The sequence below is a fragment of the Rhinopithecus bieti genome, unplaced genomic scaffold, assembly GCF_001698545.2.
Source record: "Rhinopithecus bieti isolate Rb0 unplaced genomic scaffold, ASM169854v2 scaffold_315, whole genome shotgun sequence".
NCBI classification, from domain to species: domain Eukaryota; kingdom Metazoa; phylum Chordata; class Mammalia; order Primates; family Cercopithecidae; genus Rhinopithecus; species Rhinopithecus bieti.
In genome coordinates this window covers 6769327-6784487 of record NW_016803481.1, presented here as the reverse complement: position 1 = coordinate 6784487, position 15161 = coordinate 6769327, and the positions used below count along the sequence as shown (strand labels likewise).

Here is a 15161-nt window from a genome sequence, read left to right as displayed (position 1 = left end):
AGTTCCAGAAAGATATTATAAAGAAACTGCAAATCAAGTTGTTCACAAGTCATTACCGTAAGTTATCTTGTCATAAGTGTATGTTTTATAGGCAAGCGGCATCATTTTTGTAGAAGATACCCTTGGCACACTGTTGGCAACACATCAAGGAGGGTATGTCTGTTGCCACAGGACATCCAGAGGGCCAGCTGTGTCTGCCTGTCTGACATGGATTGTAGGAATGAAAAAACTAAAAAGAAAACATCGCTCTTTGCTTGGAAGACTATAATTAAATATAATACTTAAGGTATCCCAAGTGAAGGGATCAAAAGCCCTGGACAAGAAGAACCTACTAACTGTGTTCTTAACCACACCCTCAGCATCTGCTTAGTTTTTGTTCTCATCTGCCACACACGCTACTTGTCTGGTAATATTGTTACTGCCACAGGAAGTGCAAAAGATTTGTTAAAACTCTGGACAGAAATCTGAACTAAACAGTCCCCATCATCCTTTATCATCATCAATCAAGTGGCTATTCTTTCTTAGTTTGTTTTTGAGACAGGGTCCCACTCTGTTGCCCAGACTGGAGTACACTACAGCCTTGACCTCCTGGGCTGAAGCAATCTTCCTGCCTCAGCCTCCTGAGTAGCTGGGACTATACCACGCCTGGTCAATTTTATTTTCTTTTTTTGTAGAGACGGGGTCTCCCTATGTTGCCAGCTATTCTGAAAAGGTGCCTAGAGACGTCCCTGACGCTGGTCACGGAAGAAGGGCTGCCAACACGCTAGGCTGTGTTCCCTGTTGAGCAAGTGCTGTGTTGGACAGCAGTGGGCGCATGTGTGGAAGTACTCAGGTGAGAGATTTCTGATGTCTTGCTTCGACTTACATAGGACTGAAGACTTAAGAGACTCAGCTGTGTGTTGCTCTGGCTGCATCTCTGTGAATGTCTGGTTGGCTCTTCCTTTTCTAGCCTGCAACTGCTATTCCCTGCTATTCTGTGAGCCTAGAGCAGGCCACTTCATCTGAGGCCTCATGGACCACCCAGGGTGTGAGTGCCATGCAGACCGACCACAAAAGCCTTTCTCCAGGGGGAAATGGATGGTGACAGTAACAAGCTGCTCATGTAAAGCCAGGCAGCCCCTGGGAATGGGAAATCATATCTCCTGCTGTGGTTTGAATACGTGTCCCTCCAAAAAAATTCATGTTGAAATTTAATCCCCAATGTGGCAGTTTTGAGAGGTGGGGCCTTTAAGAGGTGGTTGAATCATGAGTGCTCTGACCTCATAAACTGATGAATCCATTCATCAATTAATAGATGAATGGGTTATCAACAGAAGGGAATTGGTGGCTTTACAAGAGGAAAAGAGACTTGAGCTAGCATGTTACCATGCTCAGCCCCCTCACAATGTGATGTCCTGCATCACCTTGGTATACTGCCAATTCCCCACCAGCAAGAAGGCCCTCACCAGATACAGCTCCTGGACTTTGGACTTCTCGGCCTTCATAACAGTAAGAACTAAATTCCTTTTGTTTAATAAACTACTGAGTTCCAGGTATTCTGTTATAAGCAACAGAAAATGGCCTAAAACACCTCCTAAGGCTCCCCAAACTTTAAAATGAAGGAAGCAGTCATGCTTGTGTAACTGCAGCTGCTGGTGTGGAATCACCTAGAAATTCTTCCTCCATGGAGACAGCCTATTAGCTAAGGAAAAAGAATCTATGGCTGTCAGAAGGCAGGGTGGTTTAAGGTTAATGTCTTGCCACTTTGGAGTTCCTCCAGTTGAATGGAATTGGGTTGACCAGTTTCTCTGCCTCTAACTGGCTATTTTATGGAAGGTCGGTTCATTCCCTATTTCAAAGCAACAAGCATAACAGCAGAACATCTAGGAATCCTATGAAAAGGGAATCCTTTTTCCCACATGACCTGCCAAGAAAGGAGAATTCCAACTTATGAGTCTCATTAACAAGGGGGAGAAATTTCTCCATCACTCCATTTCAAAAGCAAATAAACATAAGTAATGAAAATGCTAAAAGCAGAAGGCTCTGGTGTTGTATTAGTCTGTTCTCACGCTGCTAATAAAGACATACCTGAGACTGGGTACTTTGTAAAGGAAGGAGGTTTAATGGACTCACAATGCCACATGGCTGGGGAGGCCTCACAATCATGGCAGAGGACAAAGGAAGAGCAAAGGCATGTCTTACATGGTGGCAGGCAAGAGAGCGTGTGCAGGGGGACTCCTATTTATAAAACCATCATATCTTATGAGATTTACTCACTACCACAGGAACAACTGGGGAAAGATCTATCCCCATGTTTCAACTACCTTTCATCGGGTCCTTCCTACAACACATGGGAATTATGGCAGCTACAGTTCAAGATGAGATTTGGGTGGGGACACAGCCAAGCCATATCAGGTGTTACATATCTTCATTGGTTAAATGCAGAATAAAGTTGTGCATAAACTAACGATTTCAATGGGAAGCCTATATACCCCCACTTCTCTGTCATAGGATTTGAGGGCTTCAGCATGAAGGTACCAGCTGTCAGAGTACTCAGGTGATGCTAAAGAAGGGAGATTGTCCTCTATCAGACTTCTTTCTGGGGCCTTTGTTTCATCCAGGAATCCCAGCAACAGTCATTTCACTCATCCTATTTTTATACCTTGGAGTCAAATAATGAGGAAGTATACTGCTCTCCAGTTCAGAGAGGGCAGCTCTGAGCTCTTACAGTTTTGCAATGAGCTAGGAAACAAACCCTGGCTTCCTGACTTTGCAGTTCATTTATCTCAAGCACCAAATGTCCAATTACTAAATATTTACACAGGGATTTCTGACAGCAGGTGTATAGGAAGTGATAAGCCCAGGATGAAGCCTGAGCCAAGAAGAACTCTTCAGAGAGCAGCTGAGAGTCCATGAGTAACATGGAGAACCAGAATCACCAAAGCCCAGCCATGAGGAGGCTGGGTTAGATCCTGGCTCCCTGGGTCACCAGCTGTGCCCTCTGGACAGCTTATCTGTTTACCAATTTCCTCAGCTGAGAAATGAATTTGAAAATACCCACCTAACTCTTTAGTGGGACCTTGTGAGAATCAAATGACATCGTGGACAGAAAAGTGGTTTGAAAGGAATAATATACAATAGGAATGTAACAAGTTACACAAATCAACAGAACTCAGATCGACTATAAAAAAAAGACATTTTGGGGAAAATTGGGAAATGTTTAAATGTAGACTGCTATTTGGCATTAGATGATACCAAATAACTTTTTCTTTTTAGTTTTCTTAGGTCTAAAGATAACATCATAGTTATTTAATATCTTTAGAAATCACACTGAAATACGTAGCAATGAAATGACATGATGTATGGGATTTGTTTTAAACTACTTCAATGACAGAGAAAGGGACAGATGACGTACATGTAGCAAAATAACTGTTGAAACTCAGTGAGAAGCTTATGAGGCATCATTACACCCTTCTCTCTACCTTTCTGCATACTTGAAATTTTTTTCGAATAAAAAGTAAACAATGTAGTGTTTTCTGGGACTCAACACCTTCGCTGATGGTCATGTCCAGAGCACAGAAAATCTGTTTCCTTCACAAAGCCCTTCCACACTGGCCATCTAGAGGTCAAAGGACAAGGACTTGGGAAGAGGCCAGGAGAGGCCAGGCAAGGAGCCCCGTTGGAAATAAAATAAATAGAAGCATCTTTGCAGAATCTCCTATCTGTGATGCTTAAAATGTCAGCCAATGTGTGATGTCAAGTACATGTTTCGTTTTCAGACCTGAGTTTCATACTCAATTTTGCCACTCAATGCCTAAATGACCTTAGACTAAGTCACTTTCTAACACAAACTTACAGGGAAGCAAATGCACGTGCATGAACAAACACACATATACATACACACACGCACACATATGCACTCATATACACACAAGTGCACACACGCATGCAAACTCATACATATGCAAACATGCACACCAACACCAATACACATACACACACATACAGGTGTGCACACACATGCACACAGGAATGCATATGCACACACATAAACATGCAGACATGCACACAGGAATACATATGCGCACACACACATGCAAACATGCACACACACAAATACACATACAAGTGTGCACACAGGAACACATAAGCACACACATACATGCACACACACATACACACACCTGCACACACATATACACCCATGTGTGCACATAAACACACACCGGTGCACATATATACACAAACACGTGTGGGCACACACGTGCACATACATGTGCGCACATGCATACACAAACGTGCCCTGCACACAGACACACATACACACACACACACACAGATCAGTGACTCAGTTTTCTTGGGGAGAGCACTGGTGGCCACCGGGGCCCATGAGGCGGCATGCATTTTGTCATGGGTCTGATGGCCATTCCAGGGCAGATGTTAGGGACCAGGAAGAGGAATGGGACAAAGGTGAGGAGATTAAAAATGTAGTCAAGTTAGGATGCAGTGAGTCAGTCACTTACCTGGGAGCTGCCCAGGGAAATGAACTCTTCCTCTTCCATCCTAAACCCCACCCCTGACCATTAAGTACACGATACACCATCAATAACTAATTCATTCCACCAAAGATGACAAATGGTGTTTTGGGGTTCCAGGACAGACAGGCTAGCGGTGGTGTAGGGGAGGGACCTGGAGTAAGAGGTACGGTTTCAGTCCCCACACTGACTAACCCAGTGGCCCTGAGTCTCATCGTTTTCTTCCTCTGGGAGAAAAAAAAAAAAAGTACTGGTTTTGAGATCTCCGCAGTTTCAAGATCTTAGGGACGAAACTAATTTGGAGCATGTTTCTGTCATGCACATCTCTCCCCTCATCAGGGCTTGGAGTTTCCTAACCATATTGGGTAGTTCAGCCCCCTCCCTCGCCGAGTTCTGCGGTGTTCTCTTCTTCTCACCCTAGCTCCGCCCCGCACTCCTGCAGTTTTTTGATGGGTCTTAGCCCCGGCACGGAGAGGAGGGAACCTCGCTTGTTTCTCCCAATCATCTCTATTCCAGCGCTGATTCCTGGGACACTTCAGGCAGGCAGCTATACCTGGAAGGCTTCCAGATCTGGGTTGGTGAGAAGGGGCGCGGTGGGCAAAGCTCCTGCGTAAAAGTTGTAGGCACTGGGGACCGCGGGACCAAAGGCGCAAGATTGAGATCAGCTGTAGCCATGGGTTCGCTCGTGCCCGTTCTTTCCAACTCCAGGGCTTCTCGGTATGAGGCGGGAAAGGGTCCCTGGTCCCCGGAGAGCCAGGGAGACTTGGGAGTGCATACCTGGCGTGCCGAGCGCGCCTCTGCTCCCTCAGGACTCAGGGCGCTCCCGCGCTCCCAACAGCCTTTCGGGCAGGCTGGGGGTTGAACCGGGTTCAGGCAGTGGGTGCTACAGCTCCCAGGCGCAGCCCGTGTGTTCCCGCCCCTACTCTGTCCCAGCCCAGCACGCTCTACATTCCCAAAACCACAGCCCCGAGGGCACCCACTGTCCCACGCCCCGTCGCCCCGCGTGCCCAACTCCTCAAAGCCAGAACTCGGAAGACGCTGTCCCTGGAGCCACGCTGCACTCTCCAAGACGCCCAACACGCACCGAGACTCGACTGGCTGTGTCCCGCCTGACTACGGGCGCTCGGGACGATCAAGGGATCCAGCGCCTCACTTCCCGGGCGCGCCAGCAGCCGCGCCGCGCCCGGCCCAGACGAGGTGGGACTGGGCGGGGCCGCAGGAGGACCCTTTAGCCTGCACGTCCTCTCATTGCTCCCCGCAAGAAGTCCTCGGGAACCGCCAGACACTTTCGAGAGGCAGCCCCGCGCAGGGCGAAGCCTGGAGATCCCACAGGGACGCTCCCGCTTTCTCGCGAACCGCTTCGGGGAGGGGGTGGCGCGGAAGCGCTCTTACTTGGTTTCAGGGATCCGCAGTGGTCGGGCTGGGACCGCGCTCTCCACGGTGGTCTCCCTCTGCTTCAGCCGCCACGGAGCCCCTTTCCCCAGCAGAGGAGGCGGCTGAGGTCTCCGATGGCTGGAGAAAGCAAGCACCAACTGCAGATAGCCACGCGCAGGAGTCGCGCGTTTACTCTTTTCCCCCTTACTTTTAACCAGAGGAGGATGGCAAACCCCTCCCCGGACCCACCCCCTTCCCCGAAGGCGGCCGTCGCTGCAGGCCCGGCCTCCAGCCTCTTTTGTTGTAATTCGAGAGCGGCCCCTCCCAGCGCCAGAGGGAGCTCTGCGGGGGAGGCCAAGGCCTGCGGGGCAGCCCTTCCCAGGCCCCTCGCGGCCGGGTTTCCGGAGCCTGAGAAGTCTGGAAGGGGGCCTTTCCTCGGGAGATTCCTCTACCCCTTCCCCCACGCAGCGCTCCCAGAATTTAACCCTTCGATGCCCTTATCCAGCAGCCTTAGGGCCCGTGCCTTGTCCACCTCCTATCCCGAAAACCCTGGCCCTCCCTGGCGCATAGTATACGCTCAATTAAAGCTGCCGAATGAAAAGTTTTGAGAAACTTGCATCCATCTCGCCTGGGTTTCACCTCCCTTTTCCTGTAGGGGGAAACCGATCCTGAACAAGTAAATAAACAGCCCCCTTTCGGCCAGCCGATCACATCTATGGCCTTGGCCAAGGCTCTCCTCCGAGGACTAGTTTTCTTCTTTGTAAATTCAACGCTTTGGATTCCGTGACCTCTGGAGTCCTTTCTGGAATGGCAGGGCTGGGATTAACAAGCCCTGTGCTTGGGGACTGAACGGGACACAGCTAACGGGTGGCCATTGTGCAGAAGGACCTCCTGTGCCTGGCTCTGAGGCTCCTGGGTGGGGGATGGGCATGCTGGGAGAGCCCTCTGCACAGAGAGGGCTCCTTAAGCAACACCAGGGCTTTGCCAGGCCCAAGGAGGCAGCTAGCTGCAAAACAAGGGACCCCTGTGCCAAAGTGAACTGTCACCTGAAAGGCAGCTCCTTTCTCAGTCCTCTCTTACTCCACCCCCTGACTAGATAAACTCTTCCCAAATCTCACCTCCAGCCCAGGCTTCTCTCCTAAGCCGTGGATATTTAAATCCAGTGGCCCCAGAAGGACTTTCACCTGGACATTCCCATGGCCATAGCTAACCAGGCAGGCCCCAAACCTTGACCCCTGTGAGCTCTCCCAGGCTCTCCCGTTGCCTCCTCCTTACCCTCCCCACTGATTAGTCCCTGGCTCTGGTGGGCGGTAGAGGGAAAGAAAGAGTCAGAGGAAGGGGGTGTAGTTATCAAAGGCAGGGGGAGGGATCTTTGTGGTGGTGGAATTGTTCAGTATCTTGAGATACAGAAAACTACACAGGTGATAAAATTGTATAGAACTTAATACACCAAATAAAATTTCAGCCTGTAGTCCCAGCTACTGGAGAGGCTGAGAAAGGAGAATGGCGTGAACCCGGGAGGCGGAGCTTGCAGTGAGCCGAGATCATGCCACGGCACTCCAGCCTGGGCGGTGAGCAAGACTCCATCTCAAAAAAATAAATAAATAAAAATTAAAATTAAAAAAAAATCCTCCGTGGCTCCAGGGTCCTCAAAATGTAATCTGAATCCCTTGATTAAGCTGACAGGGCCCCTGGGGCATTTCCAGCCTGCCCATCTCCCAACCCCATCTCACCTCCCCCCTGGGCCTTACTTTCTGTGCTCCTATAAGCCTTCTATTTCACACCCCAGGGCTTTTGAACATGACATTCCCTTGTCTTCTCTGTACAGTAATGCCTGGTTATTGAGCTTTCACTCAGCTGTCACACCCTACACAGTGCCTGGATATACTAGATGCTCAATAAATGCTAGTGAAACTGGGCTTTCCGCTTTCCCCATCTCCCATCCTTCCACTTCTAGTCCTACGCCCTCCTGCTAAAGCATTCACCAATAAGGTAGAAAATGAAAGGAGACCAATTTTGTAAATAATCTTTGTGTGTTACAAAGAAAAGCAAACTTCTTTTGAAATATTCAGAAAATATGTAAAAATATAAGGAAGAAATTGTCACTCTGGTGTCTTATCACCCATAAATACCCTACTGTTTGGGTATTTCCTTCAGAATATTTGTTCAACCAAATTGTAGTTATGCCTTATTTTTTTTTTTTTTTTTTTTTTTTTTTTTTTTTTTTGGAGACAGAGTCTAGCTCTGACTCCCAAGCTGGAGTTCAGTGGCGCAATCTTGGCTCACTGCAACCTCCGCCTCCCAGGTTCAGGCGATTCTTGTCTGTCTCAGCCTCCTGAGTAGCTGGGATTACAGGCGTGCACTACCATGCATGGCTAATTTTTGTATTTTTAGTAAAGACAGGGTTTCACCATGCTGGCCGGGCTGGCCTCGAACTCCTGGTTTCAAGTGGTCCACCCACCTCTACCTCCCAAAGTGCTGGGGTTACGGACGTGAACCACTGCACCTGGCCTCTGATTTTTTTTTTTTTTTTTTTTACCATATCATTTTGTGTTCATTTTCAATGTAATTTTAATGGTTTTAGAGAGTTCTGGTCTGAAATTATTGTGCAATGGAGTCATTTCTCCATTATTGGATATTCAGTTGTTTACAGCTTTTTGCTAGTGTAAATTACACCATGACAATTATCCTTTGAAAGGAATATTTATTGATTGGGTACAGTGTGGTTTCTGCTAATTGTATGTTACAGATGAAAAAGCCCAGGCTCAGAGAAGTGATTTTCCCAGCATCACAGAGCCGGTGAATGACCGAGCTGTGAGAACCAAAAGGAGCTTGACTCCTCCAGCGATTATTAGTGGCCCACACTGGAGGCCTCAGTAAGTCCATCTCTGCCTCACCATGTCCTCACTTCCAAGAGAAAATGAGTCAAGTATTTGAAGCTTGCACTGGGTGGTTTATTGATGCACTTTTGTTGAACTGAAATGAAGACCTAGGAGACTACTTCGGGACAGCAGCAGACCCTTGTCCCAGATGAAAGAAAATGATAGCGGTATGCCTTATGTCTGTAAGTCTGGATACACCTCCCACCCTGCCACCTCCACCACTCAGGTCCTGCACTGCTGCAGAGGCAGAGTCGTACAATGAGTTCAGGGCATGCTTGTGCAGTCAGGGGGCCTGGGTTCAAATCTTGGCTCCACTGATGGAGTTCACTGATGTGAACTCTCTTTTCCTTCACATGCTTCATCTCTAAGAAGCGCCTCACTCAAAATGCTCCTAAGAGGTTGGGTGGGATGGCTCGCGCTTGTAATCTCAGCACTGTGAGGGGCCAAGGTGGGCGGGTTGCTTGAGTCTAGGAATTTGAGACCAGCCTGGGCAACATGGCAAAACCCTGTCTCTACAAAAAATATAAAAATTAGCCAGGCATGGTGGTGCGGGCTTGTAGTCCTAGCTACTTGGGGGGCTGGGGCAGGAGGATCGCTTGAGCCCAGGAGGTCAAGGCTGCATTTGAGCTGAGATCACGCCACTGCACTCCGGCCTGGGTGACAAAGTGATACCCGTTAAAAAAAAAGAAAAGAAAAAAACAGCTCCACAGGAGTAAAAGGACTGAATGGGCTCAGAACAGTCCCTGGTATGGTACTTGTACAATAAATGTTGCGTTGTGAGGAGGGTATCTTTGAGGAGGGTACAGTGACTCCTTGTCCCTCAGGGCTTCAGACCCCGCACAGGGAGAGGGAAGGCAACACCTCCTGCCCACCCCATCCCCAGGGTCATGTGATCCTGCATTAGGATCCATTCCCAGAATGTGATTACTGAGTCAAAGTCTAGAGGCTATTTTTTCTTTTTTTTCCCCTTGGCTTTTGCACTCTCTTACCAAATCACTCTTCTACCAGAAGCATAGCATGTCCCAGTAGGCACAGGCTGAGGCTCCAGGGAGGCCCAGCGAATGCTGTAGCCAGTCTGTGTCTTCATGCTGCTTATATGCCAGAGTAGGAGACTGACAAGAAACAAAGACACAGAAATGAGGAAATGTGGGAGTCGGGTGGCGACGGAGTGCTACAGAGAAAACAAGCTGGTAAGGAGGACAGAAGGTGAAGGAGGCTCACCCCACTGGTCCAGTGGGGTGGCTAGGGAAGGCCCGTCTGATGAAGTGGGAAAGTCGGAGTGATTTTAGTAGGTATTAGTAATGATTACTTAGATGAATAAAAATGCAGAAATGAGTAGTTAAATTTATAGAACTGAAGAAGAGGCTCCCTGTGGTCTATTTGTTAAATTAAATGGGGAAACCAGTCAACCAACCAATCAAACAAACACTGATCCAGCCGTGTGGGAAAGTGATTTGGAAATATAGTCACGAGCCGCATAATGACATTTCAGTCGAAATGGTCCAGGTGTATGACGGCTGTCCCGTATCACTTGGTGGTCTCATAATGTTATAATAGAGCTGAAAAATTTATCTCTCCTATTGACGCCATAGCTGTTGTGACATTGTAGTGCAAGAAATTATTCATGTGTTTGTAGTGATGCTGGTGTAAACAACCTACAAGCTGCCAGTCATATGACAGTCTAGCACATATCACTATGTACAGTACATAATAATTGATAATGATAATAAATCACTGTGGTGCTGGCTTATATATTTACTCTACTAGACTTTTAATTGTTATTTTAGGGTGCACTTTTACTTATTTAAAAATAAAACTGTCTGGGTGCAGTGGCTCATGCCTATTATCCCAGCACTTTGGGAGGCCAAGGTGGGCAGATGACCTGTGGTAGGGAGTTTGAGACCAGACTGGCCAACATGGTGAAACCCTGTCTCTACTAAAAAAAATATAAAAATTAGCCTGGGCATGGTGGTGGGTGCCTGTAATCCCAGTTCTCGGGACGGCTGAGGTAGGAGAATCACTTGAACCCCAGGATGGAGGTTGTAGTGAGTCCGAGATCCACACCACTGCCCACTCCGGGCTGGGTGACCTGGTTGCAAAGGGCAAGACTCCCATTCAAAAAAAAAAAAAAAAAAAAAAAGCCTAACTGTAAAACATCCTCAGGTCCTTCAAGAAGTACCCAGAAGAAGGCATTGTTATCCTAGGAGATGACAGCCCATGTCTGTTAACGCCCCTGAAGACCTTTCCAGTGGGCCAAGATGTGGAGGTGGAGGACTGACACTGATGATCATGACCCTGTGCAGGCCTAGGCTAATATGCATGTTTATGTCTTAGTTTTTAACAAAGAAGTTTACAACACAGACAAAAATAAATAATTTCAAAACTAGAAAAAAGCTTACAGAATACGAGAAAACAATTTGGTACAGATGTACAAAGTGTGTTTTAAGCTAAGTGTTATTAACAAGGTCAAAAAATGTTTTAAAAGCCATTTATAAAGTAAAAGAGTTACAGTAACCTCAGGCTAATTTATTGTTGAAAAAAGAAATCTTTTGTATACATTGAGTGTAGCCTAAGTGTGCGGTGTTTATAAAGCCCACAGTAGTGTACAGTGTACGTTCACTCACCACGCACTGCCTGACTCAGCCAAAGCAGCTTCCAGTCCTGCAAGCTTCCTTCATGGTAAATGCCCTCCCTAAACCGGTCTATCTTTATTTTGAGACAGAGTCTGGCTCTGTTGCCCAGGCTGGAGTGCAGTGACGCAATCTCAGCTCACTGCAAGCTCTGCCTCCCGGGTTCACGCCATTCTCCTGCCTCAGCCTCCCAAGTAGCTGGGACCACAGGCGCCCGCCACCATGCCTGACTAATATTTAGTATTTTTAGTAGAGACGAAGTTTCACCTTATTGGCCAGGATGGTCTCGATCCCGGACCTCGTGATCTGCCTGCCTGGGCCTCCCAAAGTGCTGGGATTACAGGCATGAGCCACCGCGCCCGGCCTTATCTTTTTTTTTTTTTTTTACTGTATCTTTTCTATGTTTAGATATGTTTAGATACGCAAATACTTAACACTGTGTTACAAATGCCTGCGGTATTCAGAACAGTCTGAATATGCTGTACAACTCTGTAGCATAGGAGCAACTGGCTATCCCATATACCCTAGGAGTGTAGTAAGGTATACCACCTAGGGTTGCATAAGTACACTGTGTGATGTTTGCACAAAGACAAAATCGCCTAATGACAAATTTTTCAGAATGTATTTCCTCCTATCATTGAGCAATTCACATCAGTGTATGCCAAAGGGTTGGTGTTTGATCTGGCCTTGGGGAAGGGATGGTCACAAAGATCACATATTCCACTGTTCCTATGTTGGCCAGATATCTATCAGGTCCTATGATTTGGCTTCCGTGTTTCTCATCATTCCAAACCTGAACATTTTATCACAACCACTTTTGATGAGTGTGGACATTTCTTCAGCGGAGAGAATGGGGAGGAGGCGGCGAACTCCTGCCTCCTCTGAGGAAGCAGCGCCCCTTAGTGGTCTGTCTGTCACACAGCAATGTGAGCTTGCTCTCTTCAGAGCCAAGCTATACCAATGGGGTTAAAACCCTAAAAATCTGAAGATTTAAAGGGTTAAAATATAAAGAGACGCCAGGTAAGTTAAAAACTTGTGCTCCAAGCATCTTGTTTACAGACATGGAACCCGAGGCCCAGAGAGCTGTCAACCCGAGCACCTTCCCTAGGAGGGTTTAGCAGGAGTGCTGAGACCAGACCCAGACCCAGGTCAGCTAAGCCCCAGGAGAGCTCCAAATCTACTCAGAAAGCACAATTGTAAATTGCATATGTGTGCAGTCAGGAGCGGTTAGGACATATCTGCCTTTTTCCTAGGAAACACAATGTTTTTACATTGAAAAGTGTAATTTCATTTAATCTATTTTCTAGGATGTAAAAGTATTCTGTCAACCACAGCATGCTAACTTCATCCCTTTCCTTTCCTTTTGCTTAATTTATTATTATTATTATTATTATCATCATCATCATCATATATACTTTTTGAGACGGAGTTTCAGTCTTGCTGCCCAGGCTGGAGTGCAGTGGCACAATCTCGGCTCACTGCAACCTCCACCTCCTGGGTTCAAGCGATTCTCCTGCCTCAGCTTCCTGAGTAGCTGGGATTACAGGCGTGTGCCACTAAGCCTGGCTATTTATTTATTTATTTATTTATTTTTAGTAGACATAAGGTTTCACTGTGTTGATCAGGCTGGTCTCGAACTCCCGACCTCAAGTGATCCACCTGCCTCAGCCTCCCAAAGTGCTGGGATTACAGGCATGAGCCACCACCGCACCGGGCCTTCTTTTGCTTAATTTATTATTAATCATCATCATTAACAGCCTGTTTGAGAGTATGAAACAGTTTACTTGGAGGAGCTCAAAGCTTCTCATAGCTTTCTCTAATGAAGAAAGCCATGCAGGGCAGTCCTCTGTGTTCAGCAAAGAAGGAAATTCAGACTGGGAGGGAGAAGCCTTCCATGAGACCAGGTTCCACAACTAACCTGCCCTTTCCATCACTCGCTTGGGCTGGGAGTGACTCAGTCCCTCCAACAACTTCTTGTGCTTGGAGCCCATTTGGGGCCCAGTTCAGCGTGACATCACTCAGTGCTTTGAAGTGGGACCAGGATCAGAACAACTCAAGCAGCCTGGGAAGGTCCTATTCATAACAATAGTAATAAAAAGTGTGCTTTCCTCTCCTGGGGATTACCATATCTGAAATCTGGCAATCAGAAATTAGTTCCTTTGAGTGAACTACCAATACATGCAACAGTGTTTTAGTCCATTTTCTGTTGCTATAACAGAATACCACAGACTTGATAATTTAAAATGAACAGAAATATATTTGACTCCAGGTTCTGGAGGCTGGGAATTCCAAGGGCATGGCACTAGGAAGGGAGAGCAAACAAGAGAGCAAGAGGGGGCCAGAGTCCCCTTTATAAAAAGCCCACTCTTGAAATAACATTAATTCATTCATGAGGGCAGAGCTGTCATGACCTAGTCCCCTCTTATTAGACCCCAACTCCCAACTCTGATGCATTGGGGGTTAAGTTCCCAACACATAAACTCTGGCATACACATTCAAACCACAGCAAGCAGTATGGTGGAATTTCAAACATATCAGGATGCCTACCCCAGCTCCAACACGCACAAAAAAGCCAGCCACAAAAGGGTGATATACTGCATGATCCACTCATAACTCTAGAAAACTCTAGAAAAGTTGGCTGGGTGCGGTGGCTCAAGCCTGTAATCGCAGCACTTTGGGAGGCTGAGATAGGCGGATCATGAGGTCAGGAGATCGAGACCATCCTGGCTAACATGGTGAAACCCCGTCTCTACTAAAAAATACAGAACACTAGCCAGGCGAGGTGGCGGGCGCCTGTAGTCCCAGCTACTCGGGAGGCTTTCGATGAGCTGAGATCCAGCCCCTGCACTCCAGCCTGGATGACAGAGCGAGACTCCCTCTCAAAGGAAAAAAAGAAAAGAAAGAAAACTCTAGAAAAGTCAAAACTAAATGGCAGGGACTGAAAGCAGATCACTGGCACCCTGAGGCTGGAGGTGGGGTGGGAGTGGCCTGGGAAGGAGCATGAGGGAGCTTTCTGTGGTGATGGAAATGGCCTATACCTTGGTTGTGGTGGTGTTTATATTAGCATAGGTGTTTGTCTCAAACTCATGAAACTGAACACTTAAAATGGGTGACTTTAGGTAAATTCCTCCATAATAAAGTTGATTTTAAAAATTAGTCCCTTGGGTGCCCCTCTTCTATCCTTTTTCAAAATGAAAAGTTTGGGCCAGGCTTGAAGGCTCATGCCTGTAATCCCAGCACTTTGGGAGGCTGAGATGGCAGGATAGCTTGATCTCAGGAGGTCAAGACTGCAGTGAACTATGATGATGTCATTGCACTCCAGCCAGGGCAACACAGCAAGATCCCATCTCTAAATAAATAAATGAAATAAAATAAAATAAAAAGTTTGGGGAAGAGTAATGAGGGGTAATAGAGCACAGTAGCTGGAGCAATACTGCCTGGGTTTGAATCCCAGCTCCACCACTTACTAACCATAACTGATCAAGTTATTTAACCTCACTGGGCCTCAGTTTTCTCACCTGTAAAATAGGCAGGGACCTCATAGGATGCTTGCAAGGCTGAAATGAATGTATGCATGTGAAGTGCTCAGAGCCCAATGCCTGGCAGACAGCAAGTGCCACTCAGTTTTAAACATTTACATGGACGTGACTTGTTAGACACAGACTCGCTTCAAATTGACAGCTTTTTTCTAGTTATGATTCTTTAAAAGTTTTAAGACCAGTTTTAGATTTACAGAAAAATATAAACAGAAAATGTAGAGA

At 47.0% G+C, this 15161-nt stretch overlaps 1 protein-coding gene across 1 annotated transcript in view; it reads right to left on the bottom strand.

Annotated features, from left to right (window-relative positions):
- LOXL2 (lysyl oxidase like 2) overlaps positions 1-6162 on the bottom strand; it is a 104624-nt gene extending 98462 nt beyond the window's left edge. The window contains exon 1 of the mRNA XM_017885707.1: positions 5907-6162. The gene's annotated coding sequence lies outside the window, so the exon portion shown is untranslated. The remainder of the gene's footprint in view (positions 1-5906) is intronic.
- Positions 6163-15161: the final 8999 nt, after the last annotated feature.